This window comes from Canis aureus, chromosome 27 (genome assembly GCF_053574225.1).
Source record: "Canis aureus isolate CA01 chromosome 27, VMU_Caureus_v.1.0, whole genome shotgun sequence".
Taxonomy (NCBI): domain Eukaryota; kingdom Metazoa; phylum Chordata; class Mammalia; order Carnivora; family Canidae; genus Canis; species Canis aureus.
In genome coordinates, this window is record NC_135637.1 from 12,391,168 (window position 1) to 12,417,130 (window position 25,963).

At 45.5% G+C, this 25,963-nt stretch overlaps 1 protein-coding gene, 1 long non-coding RNA gene and 1 other non-coding gene across 19 annotated transcripts in view; 2 read left to right on the forward strand and 1 right to left on the reverse strand.

The window, feature by feature from the left end:
- The window catches only part of CUX2 (cut like homeobox 2), a 283,562-nt gene that overhangs the window by 111,559 nt on the left and 146,040 nt on the right, over positions 1 to 25,963 (forward strand). The gene's annotated exons all lie outside the window — the stretch shown is intronic.
- LOC144299856 (uncharacterized) lies at positions 16,504 to 24,104 on the reverse strand. Its single transcript, XR_013366515.1, has 3 exons — positions 23,907 to 24,104; positions 19,178 to 19,280; positions 16,504 to 16,637 (listed from the first exon to the last, which is right to left on the reverse strand). It is a non-coding gene; the product is annotated as an uncharacterized LOC144299856 (long non-coding RNA).
- LOC144300103 (small nucleolar RNA U13) lies at positions 20,524 to 20,627 on the forward strand. The gene has a single exon (XR_013366743.1). It is a non-coding gene; the product is annotated as a small nucleolar RNA U13 (small nucleolar RNA).

A 25,963-nucleotide genomic window follows, 5' to 3' on the forward strand; every position in this document is an offset into this window, starting at 1 on the left:
ACAAAACAATCAGATCACCTGGGTCCATCCCTGCTGTGAGGTTTTAGACAAGTGTCTTAACCTCCCTGGGCATTGTATGAAAAGCTCGAGTCTGGGCTGTAGAAAGCTGCAGAGTTTGGAGCTCCAGCTGTCAGAACTCCTGTACCCCTGCCCTTCCCCACCCCACCCCGTCCCCCTAATAGTGGCCATAGCCAGGCAGGCTGGCTGGCAGGAGGGGCTTGGCATGAGGACCAGCAGATGCCAGTCTCGCTCTGTGCACAGATGTATCTGCCAGTTTCTGATGGGGAGAAGCGATCTGGGAGCCGCTCACTTCATTGATAATTAAATTCAAATTAAGAGAGATTTGCATTTATCAAAAGCCTGTTTGACAAGGTGTCACTGTTGCTATCCAGCACCCAGGCAGGCGCTGGGGAGCCTGGGGAGTGGGCAAGAGAAGGCACAGCCACGTGGGGGTAGGGAGAGAGAGAAACAGGCAGGGGCAGGGGAATGGGGAGAGCAACTGAGAGACTGCTTGTCAGCCCTTCATTATTACAGAGGGTCATGGCTCCGTGGTAAATGGGATAAAAAAACTGTGTGGCCTTCATCAGACTGCTTAACCTTTCTGAACTTCAGTTCCCCACAGAAGCCCCCAGGGACTCCTTCCAAAGAGATGGACTGCTATAGTTTGGCTTTGCGTTAGGCAAGGAGTCTCCAACCCTGCCGCCCCCCTCTGCTGGAAGCAGGAGAGCCATAGATCTGTGGGGGACGCTGATGGTGCCCCTCCCACCCAGCTTCCTTTACCAGCTAGTGCTGCCAGCTATTGTGAGTTGGCTAAGAACAGCTCCCCACTGTTCCCCTTTCCAGGGTATTCTCAACTTCCAGGAGCTTCTTGCTCAGAGGTGTCCCATCGCACCCCACTCTGGGGGCTGACTCGTGGATTCAGGGGGCCAACAACCTGGTCCCTTCCTTCAAGGCAGGACGGCCCTATGGTTCCATTCACCCTCCAGAGCTCCCCCTGGGATCAGGTTGAGACTAGACTCTTGTTGAACCCACCTCTGCCCAACTTCTGCCCTGCCCCAGCCTGCTTCCCTCACTCCCTCCTTCTGAGTGCCTTCCCTCCATACAAATCCCCACCTCAGGTTTTGCTTCTAGAGCATCCAACCCAGGACAGCCCAATCCAGACTCAGGTCCCATCTTCAGTAATCTGTGATCTCCAGCAGGTTGTCAGCCTCCCTGAACTGCCTGGGACACGTGAGGATAAGATAGGCCCCACTTCTTCGGGTTGTTTGCTAGAATCAGGAAAAACTGTGGATATGATATTCCTTCTTGTCAACTAGAGGCTCTCTTCAGAGATGAGAAGGATCCTGTTGGTCTGAGTGGTCCAAGTATGCTTGGCAAGAGAGTAGACAGGGTTTGGGGAGCAGAAAAAAGAGTGGTGTGTACCGGGGGCAGAGGGGTAGATTCAAGAGATGTCTAGGAAGCAGATATTGAGGTTTTAATGATAGATATAGAGAGGAGAGAAGGATAGTCAAGGACAACTTCTAGAGTTGGAGGGCTAGGTGGACGATGGAGCTCCTCCTGAGATGCAGGAATCTCCTCATACCCCTGGGAACCCTCCAGATGAAAAGGTCAGTGCTCATTTTGGAGAAGTATAACCTTCACTTGCTGTGTGACTCTGGGCAAGTCACCCTTCATCTGTGGTCCTTAGTTTGCTCATCTAAACAATCATAACATCCCTCCTGCCACTGACAGTCAAAAGGGTCTATATGGTGGGATAGATAAAATAATATTCATCACCATGGATATTTCTCTAAGAAACTGAGGTCTGGCTATATCAAGAAAAACCAAAGTCAGACTTAGCAAGGAACAGTCCATATAATGGGTCTCTGGGCAGTTAAATTCCACTCCATGGGAGTCCCAACAATCCAGGAAAGGAGCCCCAGAACAGCTGGTTCAGGATAGGCTTATGTTCAGAAATGCTGGCTGTTGAGGTCATGGTTACTAAAATTGTTGCTTTTCAAGCTCTGTACTAGAGCAAAGCCTCCTGGATCCTCAGAGGGTACTCTTCTTATGGCAATGGGAGTTCCTGGTTTTATCTGATCTATTTCCCCACCTCATCTCAGACCAGCCAATTGCTTTTCCTTTCTTGGGAGACTTTTGTATTGTGGCAAAGAAAACCTGATATAAGAAAATCTATTTCACAAAGTGGATGAACAAAAGGATGGCTATATATGCATTGCACAGCCTCATCCATTCCTTCCACAGTGCTCAGCTTCCCAAGGTCATTTCAAATAGGATAAAATTTCAAAAGAAAGGTTTCCTCTAAGAAACTGCCTATGGTGTTAAAAGGTATGGGCCCACCTTCATTCTGCTAAAGGGTTGTTCATAGTTACAGGTCCTAGATGTTAAAATCAGAGAAGACTTATATTCAAATCCTGACTCTGCCTTGAATCAGCTCTGTGACTTGATTATCACTTGACTTCTCTGAGCCTCCATTTTCTTATATGTAAAATGGAGATATGAACAGAGCAGTTGGGAGAAGCAGTGAGGTGGTCATGGGGCCATGTCCAGAGTAAATGTCAGTATTTGGCATTTCCAGTAACTTCCCTGTCCTTTTCATCCTGTTTTGGATCAGCTCCTCCCCTTTCACCTTGCTCCTTATAGAAAATTTTCCAGTGTTAAGATGTTCTCTGTCATCTGTGCTTTCAAAGGCAGCCCAAGACTTGGGATGAGCTGGAAATCCACTTAACAACCTTCCAAGCACCCATGAATGGCTTTAGAGGGGCCAGATTTCCTGGGCAGAAGAGCAAGAACAGCAAGTCCAGGATTTTGTTAATGGGGTACAGTTGATATGGAGGCAAGTTTCATTTTTCCATCAATACTGTAGATTGAGCTGGCAGCAAAGAGATTTTTGGAGTTTTATTGAAGTTTTTATTTTTTTCTCTTTTTTTTTTTTTTGAAGATTTGATTTATTCATGAGAGACACACAGAGAGAGGCAAAGACATAGATAGGTAGAGGGAGAAGCAGGTTCTCCGCAGGGACCCTGATATGGGGACTCAATCTTAGGACCCTGGAATCACAACCTGAGCCAGAGGCAGATGTTCAACCACTGAGCCACCCAGGTGCCCCAAGGTTTTTCTTAAAAAAAAAAAAAAAAAAGTATAATAAAGCCTGTCAAATTGAGAACTCCTTCTTGATACAGAAAAATTTATACAGAGGGTAATTTTATTTTCCTGGCCATGGTGAAGGCAGGTATTCAGAAATAGTGAGCTACTGGGGCACCTGGGTGGCTCAGTTGGTTGGGCGTTTGCCTTCAGCTCAGGTCATGATTCTGGGGTCCTCAGATCAAACCCTGTGTTAGAGGCTTGATCGAGCCTCTTCTCTCTCTCCTCCCCACTTATACTCTCTCACTGTCTCTGTCTCTCTCAAATAAATAAATAAATAAATAAATAAATAAATAAATAAATAGAAGTAGTCTGCTACCAACCAGTTTTGTGGCTGGGTGCGTCCTCGTCTTTCATATTAATAAGTTTCATCCAGTTGATGTTCTCTATTTATTGACAAAACCAGAAAAAAGTGCTACAGCTAAATATGGCCCCAGGCTGAGGTAGTCTGAAGTTAGGGGAACAAGGAGGGCAGGATTAGAGTGTTTTTTTTTTTTTTTTTTCATAATTGGAATCACAAAGATCTGTACTCCCATGTCATACCTTGGCTGGGACTCCAGGGCTTCAGAGATCTCTGGTGTGACCTCAAAAGCTGTGACCTTGGGTAGGTTACACCACCTCTCTGAGCTTCAGCATTATTCTCAGTAAAGTGGCATTGTATCTTTTCTGATGTTTCAGGCTGCTGGACTGGTCCATGGCTCAATTTTCCTACCTAGGTATAGTGCCTGAGAAGTGAGTGAGATCAGGTGACACCTGAAGGACACATTTCTCTAGTTTCTTCTTTTTTTTTTTAATCATCTCAAGAGATGAGAGGAGATGGTATGTGAAAGGAGATATTTGTTGGTCATCAAGCCTTGACTTCTTAGACCCTTAGAATTAATATTATAATTTAAACCTGTATCTTGGGTACAAATTAGGGGCTCAGTTTAACATCCCCCCACAACACACACTACACACACTTCTTGGTAGAAGTGTCCCTCCTTCTCTCTTCAAAGGAGACCATCTTTTTTTTTTTTTTTTAAGTAGACCCCATGCCAAATGTGGGGCTTGAATTCCTGACCCCGAGATCAAAAGTCTCATGCTCTACCAACTGACCCAGCCAGGTGCCCCTCAATGGAGACAATGTTTTATTAAGTGAGCAAGCTCCTGGACACAGATACCTGTGCCTGCCACTTGTTTGGTAACCCGGGTTAAGTGTTTTCCTTCTCCACAAAGAGGCATGATGTCATCTTTTTAGGCTAAATGAGATGACAATAAAAATATTTACTGAGGACTTGCTCTCTGTTTAGCCTTCTGCTAAGCATCACCTAAATATCTAAACATCTAAGAACAGTCCTGTGAGATGGGTACCTGTGTTATCCCCATGTTTCAGGTGGGGAAAACTGAGGCTCAGAAAGATAAAGTAACATTTCAAATCACATAGCAAGTAAGTAGCAAAGTCCCAGCTCTGGGCAGTTTCAAAGCCTGAGCTCTTGTGCCCCCCAAGTTATGTGACCTCCTGATAAATGTCAAGGTTTCAGCTCCATGCCTGTATGTAGTAAGCACCCAGTAAATGTTGGCTGCAGCGACCATGACAACGGTGGTAATGCTTGGGCAACCTTTGCTTGGGGGCAGGGGGACAGAATGTAGGATGGATTTCCTGGCGAGTTCTATCATGGATTCATAAATTTCCATCAGATTTCCAAATGGGAAGTCTCATGCTGAGATGAGCCACATGCAAAGTGCAGCCTTCCCATCTAGAATAAAAGGGATATATTTGTATATACATGCTTACACTTTGGTATCTCAGAAGCCAGGCAGAACATTGTAAAGCAATGTACAATGGCATAAAATATTGTCCCAATTTAATCCATCTATCTAGTGTTCCATCTAATTACTATATTAGAAAAGTCTTCAGACCATGTATTGAACATTATAAATGGGAATAAAATGATTCTGGTAATGGCTTAATAAAACAGGTGAGGTAGCTCCGTCTGTCTGCCTGTATCCTTGGACCATGGCCAGATTGATTTGTCAGGGAAGGAAGAAAAAAAAAGAAAAGAAAAGAAATGGGCTTGTGTTGTTGCACTTTGGAGATTGTCTCCATTAGGGCCCTTTGATTTTATTCCTGTTTTTCCTTATGAGAAGTGGTTATCGGTTCTTTTTGTTAACAGCAAAATATGTAGAACTGATGGAAAAACTGACAGCGGCTGTTTCATATTTTATAAAGCTGCGCCCGGCTTATAATTTGCCGGTTGGGATGAATTGAGGAACTCTGAAACTCCTGGTGAATTTGCAGCTGATGGCTGCAGTCGTGTCTGAGGGCATGTGTAACCATCAGGATTTAGCTGCTCTGAGAAGCTGCAGCTGGGAGAGGTAGAGGTAGAGGGTAGATGGAGACCAGTCAGAGGAGATCTGGGTCTTTTGTGCATCAGATCCTCCTTCCTCTATGTGCCTAGAGAGGTGTTTGCTTTTTCAGAATCTCTGAGGCTTTCTGTATAAATAAAAAAAATGACTTTCCATTCTTCCCTTCCCCAAATGCTCAATGCCTTTGTATTGTGAGTCCCTATTCCCTTTCCTTAAAAGCTGCCATCACTAGTGAGGCTTGACATATCCCTGCCTGATTTGCTCCTGGCTTTGGAGCTGCTATCCAGCAACCAGTGACAGACGGGCCACACTACCCATAGGTGTGTATCCCTCTTCACTTATGAGGCACAGCGCCATGATGAAGGCAAAAACAAAAAAACAAAAAAAAACCCTTCCCCCAAGTGCCGTGAGTTTTTCCAGCCCCACACTCTAATGTCTTGCTCAGAGTAGACTAATACGCGGGTGTCAGAGGTTAAATTCCAGTGCACCAAGAGGGTGCCAGTCCTTCTCAGAGGCCTAGCATTCACACCAGGCGTCATCCACGTTGTCATGGCTACGCGGGCCCAGGACCCCAGAGACAAGAGCGCAGAATTAATGGCAGTCCCGAGTAAAGGATTCCTGTCTTGGTGAGGTTGATGGATTACATTGATGTACCATTTGTCATACTGTAATTGTTCTGGCAAATGTAATACCCACTAGTATAAACATTGTACTGCTTTGCTAATAAAACCCAAAATAGGAAGAGAAAGGATGATACAGTGTTATGCTCACTTAAAGAGACAATGCCTCCTTTGCAAGTTGGAGCCTACTTCTTCTTCCAGAAGCCTCGGTGCCTGACGTCTTCTCCATCAGTGTGCACACATGTGCTAAGCAGCTGTCCAGCACCCGCCATCCCAGCGTGTATGGTATAGGGTGTGTGTACACAGAATACTCTCTTAGTTTTCCCCCCATCAGAATCTCCCACGATTCCTCTTCTTGGAGGTTTCATTCAGTCCGGCTGGGGACTGACTGACTAGTTATTGTTTACAACCTTTTTGAGTCTCGTTGGTTCCTGCCTGACATCTCTGAGGGAGGCTGTTTGTCCAAATTGACTTGGCATTCAAAGCTCTGCTCTAGCATAGCTGCTGCTTCCAAGAGGTCTTCGCCTGACCAACCCACCTTCACTGAGCTCACGTCTCTCCAGCTGTGTGATTCACAGTGAATCTGCCACCACCTCGTACCTGTATTGCCTTATGATCCCTCTCGTCAGATCATGATACGTCCTTGAAGGACTATTCTTATTGGTAATGCACTCAGCTGCAAGTAACTGGAAATTCAGCCAGTGATGCCTTAAATTTATTGGTGTGTGTGTGTGTGTGTGTGTGTGTGTGTGTTTTAAGAAATTTTATTTTTGGAGCAGTTCCAAATGAGATTCACAGAAAAGTTGAGCAGGAAGTATAGAGAGTTCCCATATAACTTCTGCCCCCACATATGTGTAGTCCCCCCACATCAGCACTCCTCACCAGAGTGGTACATTTGTTACAGTTGATGAACCTGTGTTGGCACATCATCACCCCAAATCCAGTTTCCATCAGGTTCACTTTTGGTGTTGTATATTCTGTGTATTTGGACAAATGTATAATGGCATGTGTCTACCATTAGAATTTCATATAGAATATTTTCACTGCCCTAAAAATCTTCTGGGATCTACCTATTTATCTTCCCTCTTCCTAACCCCTGGCAACCCCTGATCTATTTACCATCTCCATGGTTTTGCCTTTCCCAGAATGTGCTATAGTTGGCACTGTACAGTATGCAGGCTTTTCAGATTGGCTTCTTTTACTTGATAATATCCCATTTAGGTTCCTCCATGTCTTTACATGGCTTGATAGCTTATTTCTCTTTAACACTGAACAACATTCCATTGCCTGAGTACAACTGTTTATTTATCCACTCATGAACCACAGGACAGCTTGAGAGTTTGTTTTTCTCAAATGACAAAGTTTACAGATAGGTGACCCTCTGTCTTTCCATTCTGCCATCTTGGCCTCCATCTTTATAGCTGCAAGATGGTGGCTTCTCCTTCCAGTCTCATGTTTGCAGGCCAAGAAGGAGAAAAAGGTAAGGCCAAAGGAACAGAGGGCAAGAGGTTTTCTTCCAGTAAGGACTTTACCTTTTAGGCCAGGAAGTGAAGCCCTCTCCGGGACATCTAATCTTCATCTCATTGTCCAGGACTCTCTCTGGCCACACATAGCTGCACAAGAGGCTGAGAAATTAGACCTTGTAGCTTTTCCATCCTAGTAGAAGGTGGTATGATGGTTGAATTATATCCCCTCAAAATTCATAGGTTGGAGTCCTAACCCCCAGTACTTCAGAATGTGACTATATTTGGAGATGGGTAATTACCTTTACCTTGAAAGGTAGTTCTGTTAAAATAAGATCATTGGGGTGAACCCTAATCCAGTATGACTGGTGTCCTTATAAGAAGAGGCGATTAGGACAAGACGTACATGTTCAGAGGAAAGACCATATGAGGAAAGACAGCTATCTACAAGCCAAAGAGAGAGGTCTCAGAAGAAGCCAACCTGCCAGCAGCTTGATCTAAAACTTCCATCCTACAGAATTGCGAGGAAATAATTTTCTGTTATTTAAAGCTACACAGTCTGTGGTACTTTGTTGTGGCAGCCCTAGCAAACAGATGCACATGATAAGGGAGAAAGGGGTTGGAATAGCTTTCAGGTGTGGAGTGGGCAATGTGTAGTGCTTAATTATCTCTTTATCCCGTTTTACATAAAAATAAACAGAATCAGGGTCAGTAACAAGTCCAGTGCTACATGGCAGTCTAGTATAATGGTCAGAGTTTTGTGGGTTTTTTAAAGATTTTATTTATTTATTCATGACACACACACACACACACACACACAGAGGCAGAGACACAGGCAGAGGGAGAAGCAGGCTCCATGCAGGATCATGTCCTGGGCTGAAGGCGGCGCTAAACCCGTGAGCCACCGGGACTGCCCAATGGTCAGAGTTTTGACTGAGATCTCCTGGGATTGAATCCCAGTTCCACCACTAAGTTCTGTGCAACTTTGATAGAATTGCTTCAGTCCCCTGAGCCTCAGTTTCCTCTTCTGTAAAATGGAGGTTGACAATAACTCTGATGTCCCAAGGCTGATATGATAATTATAAATGAGGTGAACTATAGGATATTATCTACAGAGTGCTCAGGTGTAACAACCATTTTATAGGTGCTCACAGAGCTGGAATTGGAACCCAGATCTGTCTGATTCCCAGACTGGCATTCTGCTTCCCTAGGAGGGTGGCCAGATGAGACCAGCACAGAAACGGCTGAGATTTATGTTCCCATGATCCATTCTCACTGTCTCTGTCCCCAGAAAGTGTCCAGAGAGTGCACTCTCTGCCCAGGGAAGCCCCCTCCTCCCTGATACACCAGATATGGAGTGAGGAGCTAAACAGAAGCCTGAAGCCCTCTCATTCTCCCATCTCCAGGATCTAGGTCTTAGAGCCTGGGGGCTCCAACTGCTAGATCATATAGAACCAGGTTTGATAAAAATGAATGATGTGCACCCTTGGAGCTGAGTGCCTGCAAAGCTGTTGTGAGGATCACCTGGCAGAGAGGGGAAGGCTGCAGCTGCTGGCCTAGAGCAGACCCCTGAGATACTGCAGCCAAAGGTGGAAAAGACTCGGGTAGACATGTCCAGGAAGGTGATCTATCCCTCAGGGCTTGCTAAGTGAGACTTTTGGGTGGGCCAGATCCCCAGACACATGAACTGACTGGTAAGGGGAGATTCTCCATCCAGGACCTGGCCCTTGGCCTGTCCCTAAAAATACTTCCAGTATATTTGGTGCAGCTGTTGTGGAAAATAGTATGGCAGCTCCTCAAACATTATAAATAGAATTACCATATAGTCCAGCAATTCCCTTCTGGGTATATATCCAAAAGAATTGAAAGCAGGGATTTGAACAGATACTACACCCACATTCACAGCAGCATTATTTACAATAGCTAAACGGTAGAAGCCACCCAATTGTCCATTAACAGATAAGTGGATAAACAGTTGTGGTCTTTTCATACAATGGAATATTATTCAGCTTTCAAAAGGAAAGCAGGTGTGACACATGCTGTAATATGGATCTTTAAGACCTTAAGCTAAGTGAAATAAGCCAGTCATAAAAGGACAGGTACTGTATGATTCTGCTATAACATACTGTATGATTGATACCCAGAGTAGTCAAGTTCACAGAGGCAGAAAGTAAAATGGTGGTTGCCAGGGACTGGGGAGTTAGTGTTTTATGGGTACACGATTTTAGTGTTGCAAGATAAAAAGTCCTAGAGGTGACTGGTGGTGATGGGTGCACAACTAATGCCATTCAACTATGCACTTAAAAATGGTTGAAATAGTAAATTTTATGTTATGCATATTTTACCATAATAAAAATACTACTGCTTTCATTACTGCTGCAACTACTGATGATACTAGTGATAATAAATGATGCTCTGCTGCATACTTGACACAAATTATCTCGTGAAATCCTTCTGATAATCCTATGTAGATACTGTTAATAAGTAGTTAAAGACATTAACAGTACTGAGATTCAGAGAAGTTAATACATTTGTTCAAGGTCACACAGCTAGCAAATGGCTGAACTGGGTCTTGAACACATGTCCATCTGTCCAAAACCCAGTCTTTCAACCATACCACTCTAGACTTCCCCAGACTTTGATTAAAGCAAGGTTGAACTTGACACTATTGGCATTTTGGGTTGGATAATCTTTCGTTGTGAGAGGCCATCCCAAGCATTGTTGATTGTTTAGTAGCATCCCTGGTCTCCCTCCACTAGATGCCAATAGCTCACACTTCCCACTCCTCAAAGTGAGATGGCCAAAAATGTCTCCAGACATTACCAGATGTCCCCCAGGGGGCAAAATCACCCCCAGTTAGACGTACTGGTTTAACAGGGCCTCCTGGCAACCCAGGGGATATGGAACAGTTGATGTTGCCCTCACCAAGGGAGATTCGCTGGCCTGCAAGTTGTTGCTGTTCACAAGCTTGCAAAAGCCCATATTTTAAAGTCACACAAATGGATGGAAATCAGATCATGCACAAAAGATCATTGGGGCAGGCTGGGGAGGGAGGCACAGATGCTTTCTTTGCCTATTGAAAAGATTTTTCCACAGGAAAGTCCCCACTGCCCAGATCCCCTCACCCTTAAAATGCCCAGACAGCTTGAAAACATCCCTTTTGGCATAAGGCTGGGCCCACCCTTACTTGTAGCTTGAACAGTGTTCATTTGTAAGATGGTTCATCTTAGCAAAAAAACATCCATGCAGGTCTGTGTAGGTATGTGGTCCACACACATAGTGGAATTGTAACCTTTCAATTAAAGATGTCAGGGTGCTTTATTAGTTGAATAAAGAAGGTGGTAGAATAGGATCCCATTTTTGAGAAACATTCTGCCTATGAATGTACATGTTCGTTCACATGTAGAGAAAAGCCCAGGAGGGTGGGCCCCAGTGTGTCCCAGTGGTTTTGTTCACATCTCTATTTCCAGCACTCTGGCACATAGTAGGTGCTAAATCAGGACTGACAAACCAAGTCAGAGTGGAAAGACCAGGCTGTCAAACTTTCTTCTTCGTGTGCTTCTTTGTCATTTGAATTTTTTTCTAATGAGTGTGTAGTCACTTGATGACTAAAGGGGAAAAACTTGCCCCAAGCCCCCAAAGAAAGGAAATTAAAAAAAGAAGAAGAAGAAGAAGAAAAGAAGAAGAAGAAGAAAAGAAGAAGAAGAACAACAACAACAACAACAACCATGCCTTGAATTTGCCCAGCTCTTCTCTTCCTTCTGCAGAGTTTAAAACTCACGTGCCCAACTGGCCTCAGCCATGGAAAGAAGCAGGGTTTGTGCTTCATGGTCCTTGTTTGGTCACGCATTGATAATATTGGACTCCTGAAGTTAGTCGCTTCTTACTTCTGCTTTGGTTTTTCCCTTGGGCTTTTGAAGTGGGGGTGGGGGTGGGGAACCAACAGGCGGTGGGTGTCGACAGGAAGGCAGTTAGAGGAGTTGGGCCCTGGAAGATGCAGTTTTACTACCACTCCAGGTGGGAGGTAGACGGCAGGACCAAGTGACTTCCTGGTGGAGAGGGAGCTTCCATTCTTGTGACTTCTTTCTCTGTGGTTTTGAAATCCTTCCAGAGCTGCCCAAGCACTGAGAGAAGCTTGGGGGCATGTGGAGGTCAGAGAGGAAAAACAGGGACTAGACTTTGGAGAGGGGGAGCAAGTTTCAGGACCACAAAGAAGTAGGGGCATGTCATCTTTTTTTTTTTTTTTTTTTTTCCGGTATAGAGAAGGGAGAAGAAATACCCTCAGCCTCAGCCTTCTGATTTCTGAATATTCCAAAGGCCTTTTTGAGTTTGTACAATTGCATCTCAGATGTTTTTGTTTTTTGAAGTTTACAACTGACCCAATTCGTAGAAAAAGATAAACACCCTTCCTATGTTTGGAGTCATATGTAATTTTTATCTCTTGACCTTTAAATGTAAGCAGCAGTAAAATGAAGAACTATTGCAGTCATTTAACACTCTGGCTGTACTAACTGGTTCCTGCCTGAGAACCGTGGTTTTAAATTGGCTAATGCAGAATACTTGCAGAGCTAATAATAATTCAGATTACTCCTGTCAGCTATTCCGGTTTCATGGGTAATTTAGTAGTTGAATAAATTTTTAAAAAAATTCATTCGTTACCATGCACTGTTATGAATCAGTAGATGGTTTACCATTGGCAGCAGTAACTGTAAGAAGATTTAAATTGCTACTGAAAAGGATTTGAGTGAAGGTAATGTTTTATAATGTTCTAAGCCATATGCACTACTTTCAGGCCTCATCAGTTTTACATTGATTCCTAGTGAAGTGTTTAATTGCATCATGAATGCAATATAATTCAGTTCTTTCTGCTAATATGGTATATATCTCAAAGTGATATACAGCACTGACAGGGAGAATTCGCAGTTTCGTCCGGATTTGGGAGGGCAGTGAGAATTGGGCGCCTACTGGATGCATGGAGAGCAGGCGGCAGAGGGGGAAGCTGTAGCCTAGTGCTATCTTGCTAAGACTGGGTTGGGGGCTGTCATAAATGTGTGTGGGGAAGGGTAGGCTGTGCTGTCACAAGCCCTCAATGCTGACGGCCAGCCAGAGACGGGTCTGGTATTATAGGCCTTCCCTCGGAGGGCAGGGAGATCTCTTAGCTGGCTGAGATGTCACAGAAGGCTGGCCAGGCCTGCTCTCGTCATCAGGTGCTCATGGATCTTGCCTGGCTCTCTCATTGGCCATTTCTAAGTGGTTATCAAGAATTGGGCTTTCTATTGCCATTTGTTTCATTTTTTTCATTTAATATTTACTAAGCACCTAAAGAAATGGCAGTGGAAGAGTGGGCGGTAGGCAGCTTGTCAGAGCTGGGGACAAAACCCTCTTTTGCTTTTTATTCTCTGCATCCCATGAAGCAGCCCAAGGTATAGGGATATTCTTGCTGGGGTGGGCTGCTGAATTCTGTTTTAAGAGGCATCTCTGCCTGCCATCCTTCCAAATTGCAGTGTGTGAAAGCAAAACTCATTCTTTCTGGCATTTGTTCATTTATTCACTCACTCACCTGTTCAGTAAATTCATCCATCCAGGCACTGTTCTAGCTTCTGGGGATATAGTGGACAGATACTCCTGCCCTCATGAAGCTTCTATTCTAGTAGGGACAGAGAGACCATAAGCAGGTATATAATTAAGAACACAATAGCCTCAGATATATCAATGACTGTCTTCCAGTGGGATCCACTTGGTACGTTAGTTCTGGATTTTTTCCAGTATGTCTCACTGCACTCACTTGCTTAGGCCGCTCAGCACCACAGACCAAGTGGCTTCAATAACAGAAATTTATTTTCTTGCAGTTCTGGAGTTTGAGATCAAAGTGTCAGCAGCATTGGGTTCTTCTGAGGGCTCTCTCCTTGGCAGTTCTATTCTCCTTCTATGCATGTCTAATGTCCAGATTTCCCCCCTTTTATAAGGACACCGGTCATATTGGAATAGAGACCTCATTTTAACTTGATTGCCTCTGTAAAGATCCTGTCTCCAAATATCCAACTAAGATCACATTCTGAAGTAGTGAGGGTGAAGACTCCAACATAGGAATTTTGGAGGACACAATTCCAGTCCATAACACTGTGTAGTGTAGAGAGCGAGAGTACGCACGCATGTATGTATGTGTGTGTGGCAGGGTGGATGGGGGTTCTCAGGGAAGAGAACAAGGAAACAGTGCTAACTGTGCTCTAATCAGAAGGCTTTCTGTCAACCCCTATGAATGATGTGAAAGTCAGATTGCTTGTCATGTCAATTCCTTCTCCAGCAGGACCTTAAAATCAGAGTTCATGCATTTTCAGATATCTGATTGTTGTGCAGCCGCAAAGCAGTAGCCCAGGACCTGGGGCTTCCCCCGCCCCCGCCTCCCCCCGCTTGGCGCCTCGATGTAATCAGAGCCTCCTTTTTATCCCTACTCTTGAGGAAGGCCAGCCAGGCCACCTTTTTGATCATTGTAACCTTGGCGCAGAAGAATAATTTATCCATGCCCCCGGACGAGGAAATTGCAAAATATTATTTATGAAGGTGAGCCGACACGTCGTAATTCTGGCCCTGCATTTCTGGATGTGGCTGGCCAGGATGGGGAAATGTGGGTGATGTTTGATAATAAAATGGGACAGTGTACCCAAGAGATGGAGGTGTGAGAGGAACGAGGAGCCTGGCATCTCACAAAAGAGATTTTAAGGAATGAGAGTTGTTCTAGATACTGACCCCAACTGTCCTTCCATGGCCTCCCAGGTCAGAAGTGGGATCCGATATCCCAGATCCCCCAGCATTCGGGATATAGAGAGACTGGTGTGAGAGGGGCTGTTGAACAGCCCTTTGGGTAGAGAAAGGTAGGGGGAATCTTTTGAGGATTATAGCCTTGGTTGTGGGAACTTGGAAGGTGTGTAGTAAAGTGGTCCCTGGCTTTGGAGCTGGCCAGCCTTGAGTTTGAGTCCTGGCTCCGATGCTTCCTTCATAGTTTGTGACATTGAGCAAGTTAGGTCACTTTTATGAACCTCAGTTTGCTCATCTGTACAATGGGATTAATAATCAGTCAATCCAAGAGTTGCTGTAAGAGTAGCATTGAGATAATGCAGGTAAAGTGTAATTGTCTGTTCAGGTGGCTTGACTCCTTGCCTAGAAGCAATAGGGTGAGTAATGAAGAATGTAGCTCTGAAGCCAGAGAGCCTGGCTGGCATCCCCACTCTTAGACCTTAGACCAGTCACTTCATCTCTCTGAACCCCCATTTTCTTCCTCTGTCAAATGGGCGTAAAAAAGGTTGCAATTACATAGGGCCCTCTTGAGGGTTGAATGAATGAATGGAAGGAAAGCGTTTAACAGTGCCTGCCCCATAGGTAATGCCCAGTAAATGTTGGCCATTAATGTAAGTTCATTGGACACAATTCTTGGCAGTCTTCCTTCTGAGAAGCTGTTCCCAACCTTGACTCGGATTTAGAGGCAGCCTGTCTCCCATCTGCCAATGCTGTCCTGTCGAACAACATGCTTAATTTAAAAATCCAAATGGATTGCATTCTTTATGTTTTGAAAAATTCTTCTGAGCATCAAGAAGTGCCCCCTTAAGGGGGCAGAATGTATGTTCCCTGGGGGAACCACTCCAGCATCTGTCCACCATAGGGGAGATAGCAGACTCCAGCAGACCCCAGCATCTCTGACTGCCCAACTCACAAAGTGGATGTAGCAACTCCTAAAACCAGCACGACTCTCAGGCATCAGCCATGGAAAGTTCAGCCCAGTAAATGTTTTGCAGCTTCTCAGCAATTTGGGGTTCTACCGAATTAGCGTTTGGTATTGAATTAGTATTCATTTTCTCTAATATGATATAAAAGTATAATCACATTAGAGACTTTTATAGCATATTAGATTATACATTTGGAACACGTCCCCGCCTGAAGCAGCTTTAGGGGGGAAAAAAAGCCCCACCAACAACAATAACAAGCAAACCGTCTTCCACCCTGGCTCACAAGCCTGGGCTTTTCCAGCTGGGCTGCAGCAACCTGGATAGAAAATTCTCTGCTCTCTGCCTCCTGGTCCCTACAGAGAAAGAATTTTCATTCCACTGCCTTGATTTGTGAAGCATTGAATTTAAGACCTTAATAGTCGTTCCAAATGAATGTTTCTTTAATCCCGGGGCAGAAACGCAGGCTGTGGTTGAGGTGTAATTAATAGCACTAATTACTCTTCTTTCCCTCCATCCACTTTTCCTCCTGCCAGCATCCCGGTTCCCCAAGAAACCTGGCAGAAATACCAGAAATGTTCACCTTTTGCTCCACAATGTCCCTGGGCAGGGAAACCAGAACTCACCCCAATAATGGCTCCCTGTTTAGGAATGTTTTTCCTCTGCTTCCTAATGGTTCCTCTAGTTCTGGGACTCCTGTGCCTTCCAGAAGTTTTATTTATTTATTTGAGAGAGAGAGAGAAAGAGTACAAGGAGGTGAGGGGTACGGGGGAGAAGCAGATTTCTCGCTAAGCAGGGAGCCTGACATAGGTCTCAATCCTGGGACTCCAGGATCATGACCTGAGCCGAAGGCACCCAGGGGCTGAGTCACCCAGGGGCTCCGTCTTCCAAAAGGTTAGATTTTTGAGAACCTGTTTGCAGCCATCATGGTGACTCAACCAATTGTGAAGGATAATATCCTAAGGAGGTAGCAGCACATGGCCTGACTTACCTGAGCATCTTTCTCTGCAGTGCAGCCTCACTGATGCATTGGTCTTAACACAGATGAAGTTCCTCACAGACTTGGCAAGGTGCCTATCATCAGACACCCAAGCTGAGGGATCCCATCAGCAGCCCTGTTGGGCCCAAAACTTAGCCTCACCATACCATTTTCCACTACAAAGAATAAAGGATTAAATTTCCCTGTACGTATAATGAAAACAACTAAGCTGGTCAGGAGGGCTGGACGTGATTTATTTATACATTGCCAAATTCTCAAATAATTGCAGTTGGGTAGACTTGCCCAGATAAGCTTTGAATATAGGTTGCATCTTGCATGCGAACTTTGACGATTCAGCAGTAGCTTCCTGGAATGTCACATGGAGAAGGATTCTTAGACCACATTCTGGATCAGCAAAAGAGTCCCATTCAGTCTATAAACATTTGATGTGCTAGGCACTGCTCTAGGCACTAGGGTCACTGCCTCAAGCTGGACAGCTAAAATCCCTCCCCAAAAGGAATTCACATTCCAGCTGGAAGAAGCTGACAGTAGATACCAATAAGGCCAGGTCATTCAGGACTTGAGCATAGGAGAGAGTTGTCATCCTATTCTAATTGCAATGGGAAACCATGGGAGGATTTTCAGTAGGGAGGCACCAGGATCTGGTTATGTTTAAAAAGTCAAAGCTTTTTTTTTTTTTTTTTTAAAGATTTTTTATTTATTTATTCATAGAGATGCAGAGAGAGAGAGAGAGAGAGAGGCAGAGACACAGGCAGAGGGAGAAGCAGGCTCCATGCAGGGAGCCTGACGTGGGACTCGATCCAGGGTCTCCAGGATCACGCCCTGGGCTGCAGGCGGCGCTAAACCGCTGCGCCACCGGGGCTGCCCTTTTTTTTTTTTTTTTTAAGACACTTGGAGAAAGGAGGCAGAGGGGGAAGCTAGAAGGTCATTCAAGGTTTGTTTAGGTGTCTGAGCTGAGCAAGGAATGGTGGGTGATGGAGGTTGGGCAGCAGTTGATTCGATTCAAGCTCTACTGTAGAGATCCAGATGACTGAATTCATCAGTAGTTGGATTGCAGGGTAGGAGTGGGCAATCCATTAGTAATGTCTGCCACTGGCATGCAAGGTGGCAGTGGCCACTTAAATGCTATATATTTGCCATCTCTACCCTTTAAGTCATTTTTAGCTGGTGAAGGGAGCTGGAGAGGATGAAAGGGCTACTCAGGGGTAGTAATTTGTGGCTTTAGTAACAGCTAACAACTAACAAATATTCCAGGAGGTGCATTTGAAGGGAAATATTCACTGGCTGTCCATGCAGACACTGTGGGAGACTGGGGCAGGGGGGTAAGGTACCACACTGTCTCAACCTGAGATTGTCCAGAAATCAGTCAGGCAGATGGGACCTTCAAAAGACCAAATCCCTGTAGAGGTGTGCCAAGGACCAACATGATTCCAAAGAGACACAATCAAGGAGGTTCAAAGAAAAGAGGCTAGACAGACAGACATCAGTGGAACAGGTTCATAGGAAAACAGTGTTTCATTCTCTCAGGTGAAAACAGAGGATCAGAGACAATCCTCTGTTCTCTCCACCCTACAAATAGGAAGGACTCAGCAGTGTTCTTCTTCTCCTCCTCTTCTTCCTCCCCTACTCCTTCCTCCTGATCCTTCTTCTTTTATAAACCTCTGTCTTGGGATCCCTGGGTGGCGCAGCGGTTTGGCGCCTGCCTTTGGCCCAGGGCGCGATCCTGGAGACCTGGGATCGAGTCCCACATCGGGCTCCCGGTGCATGGAGCCTGCTTCTCCCTCTGCCTGTGTCTCTGCCTCTCTCTCTCCATGTGACTATCATGAATAAATAAATTAAAAAATAAATAAATAAATAAACCTCTGTCTTCTCTAAGAAGATCATACACTTGGAGATAGTTGTCATGTGATTGGGCAAGGTGAAAAGTCAGCTTGGCATTGGGCAGAGAACTAGACTTTGGGAGGGAAGAGCCACTTTAAAGGCCTGGAGCACTCACACGATGATGTGGCAAGACTGAGGTCTGGGAGACCCATAATCTCATTACAAGAAATTTGTAAATCCTTCAGGGTAAGGGAAATATTGTGAGATAATGATATTGAACAGGGCTATATGTGTTATATGTAACTTTCTATCTATCAATCTATCTATCTATCTATGAGAGACAGAGAGAGAGAGAGGCAGAGACACAGGCAGAGGGAGAAGCAGGCTTCATGCCAGGAGCCCGATGCGTGACTTGATCCCAGGACTCCAGGACTCCAGGATCATGCCCTGGGCCAAAGACGGGCGCTAAACTGCTGAGCCACCCAGGAATCCCCTATAAGTTTCTATTTAAAAGAAACGGTATGAGGACAAACTTTGTGATTATAGGCCAATCTCTTCCACATTCATTCCTGTGAAGAGTCTAGGAAAAATTGTCAAACTGCAGTCTCTGTCCTTATGCCCTCGATTCTCAGAGCTGACCCTGGACAAACTTAGTTTCCTTCATTGGCACACAGGCTGGCCATGAAGATAGAGGGCACAGGAAATGGGACCCACATGAGGCCTTCACCCCAGCTCCTTCCCCTTAGGCCTGGGAGAGCCATAAAGGTCTGGACCTTTTACTCCTACCAGAAAAAACATTGACAACACCCACAAGTGCAGCCCCCTTATTAAAATAGAAGAGAGAGACCGCCTGGGTGGCTCAGCAGTTAAGTATCTGCCTTTAGCTCAGGGAGTGATCCTGGAGCCCCAGGATCAAGTCCCACATCAGGCTTCCTGCATGGAGTACGCTTCTCCCTCTGCCCGTGTCTCTGTCTCTCTCTCTGTGTCTCATGAATAAACAAATAAAATCTTAAAAAAATAAAATAGAAAAGAGATTAGGGGATTACTCCTTCCTTCAATACTTACAAAGTGCCTACTGTATGCTGAGCGCGTAAACAAAAGAAAAATGGTCTCTCTGGTGTAAACAGTCTCAGAGGGGGTCTGGGGAGTCCAGTGAGAAGCACATAAACTAATAGGATAAAAGAATCAAATTGTGATCCTACAAAGCAAATCTACAATGTCCAATGGTAGAGCATCAGGAGAAGGGAGTTATTAAATGGATCATGAAATATAAGGAAAGAGGTGTGTGTGTCTTGGTGTGAGGTGTGATTCAGTGTCTGGGTAGTGTGGGATATGTCTGCGTGCATGTGTTTTTATCTCTGTGTCTGGGTGTGTGCTTCTTTACCTCTGTGAATATCTGCGTGTCTGGGTTTGTGTGTGTGTCTGCATGTGCACAAGTGTGTGGCTTGTTTCAGGGAGGGTTGCTGCAGATCTCAGAGCTTGTGTAACCAGAGCCATTGAGGGTTGGAGGTGCAGGGGGAGAACAAGGCTACAGCTGGCTATATAGGCCTCCTTAGCTACAAGGGGCTCTGGGTTTTTGACTTAGTACCCACAGAACTGACAACGGGGTACAAAGAGAAGTAATGCCATCTGACAGCATTTTGGGGGATCACTCTGAAACAGCATTATGGAGGTAAGCAGGTAGCCAGGAGGAGGCTGGTTAGGGGTGGTGAGCAGTTTGGGCTTCACTAATCATGGACCTGATGGGGCTCACTGATGGATGATGTAATGTGACAGAATGGAGTGAATTGGAAATGCCTCCCAGGCTCCTGGCCTGAGCATCTGGATGGATGTGTACCACCTTTTCTTGAGATGGGGAAGATGCTGGGAGAAAGAGTAGGGAGCAAGCAGGAGTACAGGGTTCCCTCTTGGCCATGGGAGATCTGAGATGGCCTCCCAGAGGAATTATCATGTCTACAGAGGATGTGCCATTGGCACTCAGAGTCCAGTGGGCTGGACATAAGAGACCTGGTCCGGGCCCCTAGACGACTTGGCCCCATCTAGGGACCGGGCAGACCACCTTTCCCTGGCTCTGAGGCCCTTAGCAGAGCACTGAAGGCCCCCCTATCAGTTATCTTAGCACAGCCCTGGGGGCACTGATCCAAGAAAACCATTAGAAGGATGTCTGCTCTAGGGACCTGGCCCCAAACCTCAGTAGCAGAGAGCTGTGTGGAGGAGCCGGGGTTTTTGCAGGGCTGGCTCCCCCATCATCAGGGCCCTAGGGGACTGGATCACCTCCCCAGGGACTGGGACAGGCTTCCCAGAGGCTAGTTCACATTACCCTTAGCTCAGAAAGTAAAGGTACATTGCATTGTTAAGACAATCATTTCTTGCATACCTTGGTTGAAGGTAGACTTTGAAAGCTAAAACTGATCCTTTTGTAGTTCATAAGTGTGATGATTGGGTGTTCTTGCATTTGTGTAATATGTGCCTCCCTCAGATCTTGTTATAACCTCGGCACATTACCCATCTGATATAAATAAGTAAGTGCTAAGCATTTTACTATATCAGTCCTAACCACCCATAAGCTGAGTTAATCCTTACAGCAACCCCAAAAGGCAAGTTCTGCATTGATTCCATTATACAGATCAGGAAACTGAGGCCCAGCAAAGTAGTGGTTACACAACAGTGTAGTATAGACAAGGTTTGAAAGTAAGCCAGTCTGACTGCAAAACCTGTTCAAATGCTATGCCAAATGCTTAGTGTAAGTTATCTCTTAAAGTCACAGATACCCTTCAGTGGGCTGGCATCTGAGGGCAGGGGATGTTACCATTGCACCCATTTTACAGAAAGTTAAAGTGAGGCTCAGAAAGAGGAAACACTTCTGTAGCTGTAGCTCAGTGTCCCAAAGCTGTTAAGTTCAACACCAGAATTTGAACCCAAGACTGCAAGAAGCCATGCTTCCCTCCACTGTCAGTAAAGGTCTTTATCCCCACAGTCCAAAGCCTCCCGATGACCCGCTGAGGGCAGGAGAGGAGACTCATTCCTTGGGGCTGTGCCAGAAGCTTCCTGGGCAAGGCTTTATAAATTACTGAGAAATATCAGAGGTCCATGGGCTCCTCAGAATTCTGTGGTGGGACCTGGTGAGACCCCATCTCAAAATAGGTGGGTTTATCTCTGGAGTTCCCACCTGGAGCCCTCAGTGAGCAAAGGCTGCAGCTCATGTTGGACTCAAGTGTTATTAAAGCCCCTACTTCTGGGACACGAAGTCTCAGCCAGCTCCTGGGGATTCAGGCCATTCTGCCCAGTGGGAAACCCCAGTGGTTCCTTGGGACAGTTCTTTCCATAAGAGCACTGATGGGGCAGCGCTAAATAGCTCACAAGCAGTGGGAGCGCTGTGTGGGATTCACCATTTGTTTTAGCATTTATACTTGAGAAAATACACATCCCTCTGTGTGTGTGTGTGTGTGTGTGTGTGTGTGTGTGTATGTATGTGTTTCTTGAACTAGTCGTTGGAAAATCACACCCTGATTTAGAAAAACCTACTTACTGAAGCTTCCAGAAGACCCTTGTTCGATTAGCAGAGCTGTTAAGAGTGTGGGATTTGGGGTCATGCTGTTGAATTCAAAACCCAGCTTTCCTGCTTACTGGCTGCCTGACCTTGAGCTTGACTACTCCTAACCTCTTCAGGTTTTAGTTTTCCCACCTCAATGCATTGTTTTAAGAAACGAACAAATGCCTAGAACTGTATCTGGTATATACTGCGTACTCAGTTTATGTTAGCTAAGTGTTGTTGTTGTTATTGCAGTCTAAAATAGGTTTTTCTGGAAATGGGCAGATAGTAAACATTTATGCTTTATTATGGGCCACATGGTTTCTGTTCCAACTACTCCTCTCTGTCATTGTAACAGGAAAGCAACCATGGACAATATGTACATTGCATGGATGTGAATGTGTTCCAATAAAACTTCCCTGTGGCTTATATATGAACATGACGGGGAGGAAAGTCCTTCTTCCTCTGGAAGAATGTGACCCTGGGGCTGCCAGCAGCTATGTTCCCCAAATTACTAGGGAAGCCAACCATGGTGAGAGAAAAGGAGGACAGCTCAGAGGGAAACAGAGCCAAGAGAGAGAAGTCAAACCCTGCCAATCTTGTTTGAGCTGTCGGATCTAGCCATGCCTGAAGCTACTCCTGCATTGTTCAGATATGTGAACAACAGTTTCCCTTTTATGCTTAAGCTACTTCGAGTTGGGATTCTGCTGCTTACAACCAAGAATCCTGAATTATATAAGCCTCTCCCTTCATGTTTCACTGTCCCAGTCAGGTATAACTAACTGCCTACCCACTTGCCTGCCACGGTCAAATTCATGATACTACTCAAGAATATATTTTTGTCCCAAATATATAACTTCCTTTCCCTGTGGGGGTTTAAATAGTTTCATTCTCAAGGTTGCATAATTTTTAGCAGGTAGGTGACTTCATTTCAATGGACCTCAGTCCTCTCCTGTAAAATGAAGTTAATCACTGGACCTATTGCACTAAAAGAATTAATGTTTATAAAGTGCTTGGAACAGTCCCTCACACATGCTAAGTACTACCTAAGTGTCTGCTGTTATTACTACCTGGAAACAGAGCTCACAGACTAAGGCGTTTTCCTGACAAATAAAGGAGACCATCTGGCAGGGATTGGGTCTTTCCATATTCCTAGCACCAGCTTAGGCCTGGTCTTGAGTGGGCACTTGGTATTTGTTGAGTAGGAGTGAGTACAAGATGAGGCAGTCACAGAAAGTGACTGTGAGAGACCCACATGGATTGGGGCTAACTCTGAGGTGTTTGTGATTAGGAGTCAAGCTATAATTGCTTCAGGGATTTATAAAACCTTGAGACACAGAAATGTTAGGGGGCCCATAAGCAACTTAGGGATTGAGTGTTTGGGATTTAAACTTTAGCTACTTACGGTGTGGTCCACCATGGACTAGTGGCATTGCCATCACCTGAATGCCTGTTTAGAAATGCAGAGACTTGGCCCCACACTGGACCTCTGGAGTCAGAATCTGCATTTCCACAAGATCTTGGGTGATTCTTGTGCACATTAAAATTTGAGAAGTGAAGAGGATATGCAGATGCTGCAGACATGGCCCCTATGTCTTGAGGGACTATTTGTGGAGGTGAGGACGTGGGGGATGTGGGCCTATCAACTGTTTCATTAGGAAACAGGCTAGCTTCCACCCTTTGGCCCAGACGCACCACTGGTCCAGTAAGTAGAATCTGACATTTCCACACAATGGTTTGAGAAAACTGCCCCCACTAGAAAGGTGCCCAGCTTCACTTACTAAAAGTAAAATGAAACTAAAGTGATATTTTGTGATTCCTTGTCTCTCCCTTTTCCAGTCTCTTATTATAGGCTTGCTAACTCTATGGAAGCATTAAAAGCACATCAGTGGTATCTAGCTCACGATATCGTATATGATATGATTTCTTTTTCCTGATCCTCTTTTATCAACTGAAATCCTGATGAGGTATAGATGACTTTTCAAAACTCTTATAAAGATGTCTGAGTCTCTGGGGTGGGGAAGTTATGGCTGGGGAGAAGGGTTGTGGTGTGGCAGGTGGGACAGCAGGAGGGTCTGCAGAACCAGACCAGAGAGACCTGTCCAGGAAAGTGGCCTCTAGTTTGAACATAAGTGGGCACGGGTTTGGGAGGGAGAATACACACTACCACCTGTCTTTACCAAAGAATCAGTATTGTTGTGCTAACGAGGGCTGGGGACTAGGCCAAGTGTAGAGAGCAGGAACTTTGAAATCCACACAGACCTGGATTCAGATCCTAGTGCTGCTGCAGCTTGCTCACTGTGCAATCTCAGGTGATGGAATCTCTGTCCCTGAGCCTTGCTATCCTGGTCTAGAAAGTGGAGCTAAGATAGCACTGATCTTACAGGGACGTGGAGTCAGTTAATTGCAGTGGTGATCAGAGCTGGCTGACAAGAAAGGGCTGTTAGCTTCCTTCCCATCCCCAGGTGTACTGTGACATCACAGTGGAAGCTAGAAGGTGACCATGGTGGGGAGAGTTTATACCACAGAAATGGTATACATTGGAACTCCACCATTTCTTTCAGAGAACTGATTGTTAAGCATTTACCAGCACACCACTGATTAAATGATAAGATGTATTTAAATTGCCATGCCCAAAGCTTTGTAGTAGTGGTTACTGAGTACTGTATTACTATTATATTAATTATAGGACCATGATATTACTAGTATTATATGAAGTAGTTTTCATGATGAGACCTGCCATGTGTTGGCTCTGCCATTTGTTTTAACTGCTTGGAGGCCTTTTCTACAAATCCTGTGGTTGGTAGCCCCATTCTAGATAGCTGAGATTGTTAGCTGAGTTCCAGATAGATGAAGTATCTTAGAGCTACCCCCAAGTGAACATTGATTGAGCATGGACTAAATGCCAGCTGTTGGGAAAGCACTTTTCATATATGATTTCATGTAATCCACCTAACAACTCTGTGAGGCAGGAACTGTTAAGAACCCCATTGTGTGGACACAAATGGGGCTCAGAGGGGATCCCTGGGTGGCACAGCGGTTTGGCGCCTGCCTTTGGCCCGGGGCGCGGTCCTGGAGACCCGGGATCGAGTCCTGCGTCGGGCTCCCGGTGCATGGAGCCTGCTTCTCCCTCTACCTGTGTCTCTGCCTCTCTCCCTCTCTCTCTGTTGTGTGACTATCATAAATAAATTAAAAACAAAAAAAAAACAAATGGGGCTCAGAGAGGTAAGGTGATTTGCCCCAGGTTGCATAGCTGCTCAATTGGGAGGGGCCGGGCTTTGAACTTGTACATTTTGACTCCAGAGGCTGTGATTGCAGCAGACTGGATCCTGGAGATTAAATGTGAAGGGGGCAGGTGCTTGGGTCTTTGGGGTATGGACCTTTCTCCTTGCTAGTAGGTTTTTAGGGATGGGGGCAGGCAGTGGGCAGGGTCAAGAAGTCCTGATCGTGTCATCTGCTTGGCTGACAGCAAACAGTCTGATTTTACTAGATGTGTGCAGGCTGAGTTCTGATTGGCAAGGGGATGTCTCTGTTGGAAGGGAATCTTGGCCACTTGCCTCTTGGCAGCATGCTCTTGGCTGCCACGTGGAGCGCCGTTTGGAGGCAGTGAGAATTATTCGGCAACCTTGCCTGGGGTAGTTGAAAGTGGGCTGGGGGCCCTGCCAGTCTCCCAGACAGACTGGCAGAGAGAGCAGGAAAGCAAGCGCTACCACAGAGAAGCCCACACTCAGCTTCTTTGCTGTTCTCTCTGCCTCTATCTCTCTCCATCTCTTGCCATCCCTCAGCCTCTCTCTCTGCCAGGACTTAAGGAGCCAGTAAGATGACAGGTGGTTTGGCAGCAAGAGAACCACCGTCTTCTGTCCCCACAGGCCTGCATTCCCTCAACTCTACTAAAACTTGAGGCCTTTTACTTCCACAGCTCCCAATTTCCCCGAAGCTGAAGTTCAGATTCCCTGGTTTGGCTTGAGGACTTCTTATGGTATGACCCCTCCCCCTGGTTCTTCATCATGTCTCCACAAGAGACTCAACTTTTTGTTTTTCTGCAGTGCCTACTCCAGAGCTCACTCAGAACATGTGGTTGAACTTGACTTGCTTTGAGATTCGCAATCATCACCGTGCCTGATTTATCAATGCCGGGTGCTATGCAAGCTTCTAAGTATTTTCTATTCATATCTCATTGACTCATAACAACTTCACAGGTAGGCCCTGTCATCCTGCCCCATTTTACAGGAGGAAACTGAGGCACTGAGATACTAAATTACACAGCTAGGACATGGCAGTGATAGATATGAACCCAAACTAGTCCAGAGCTTGAGCAG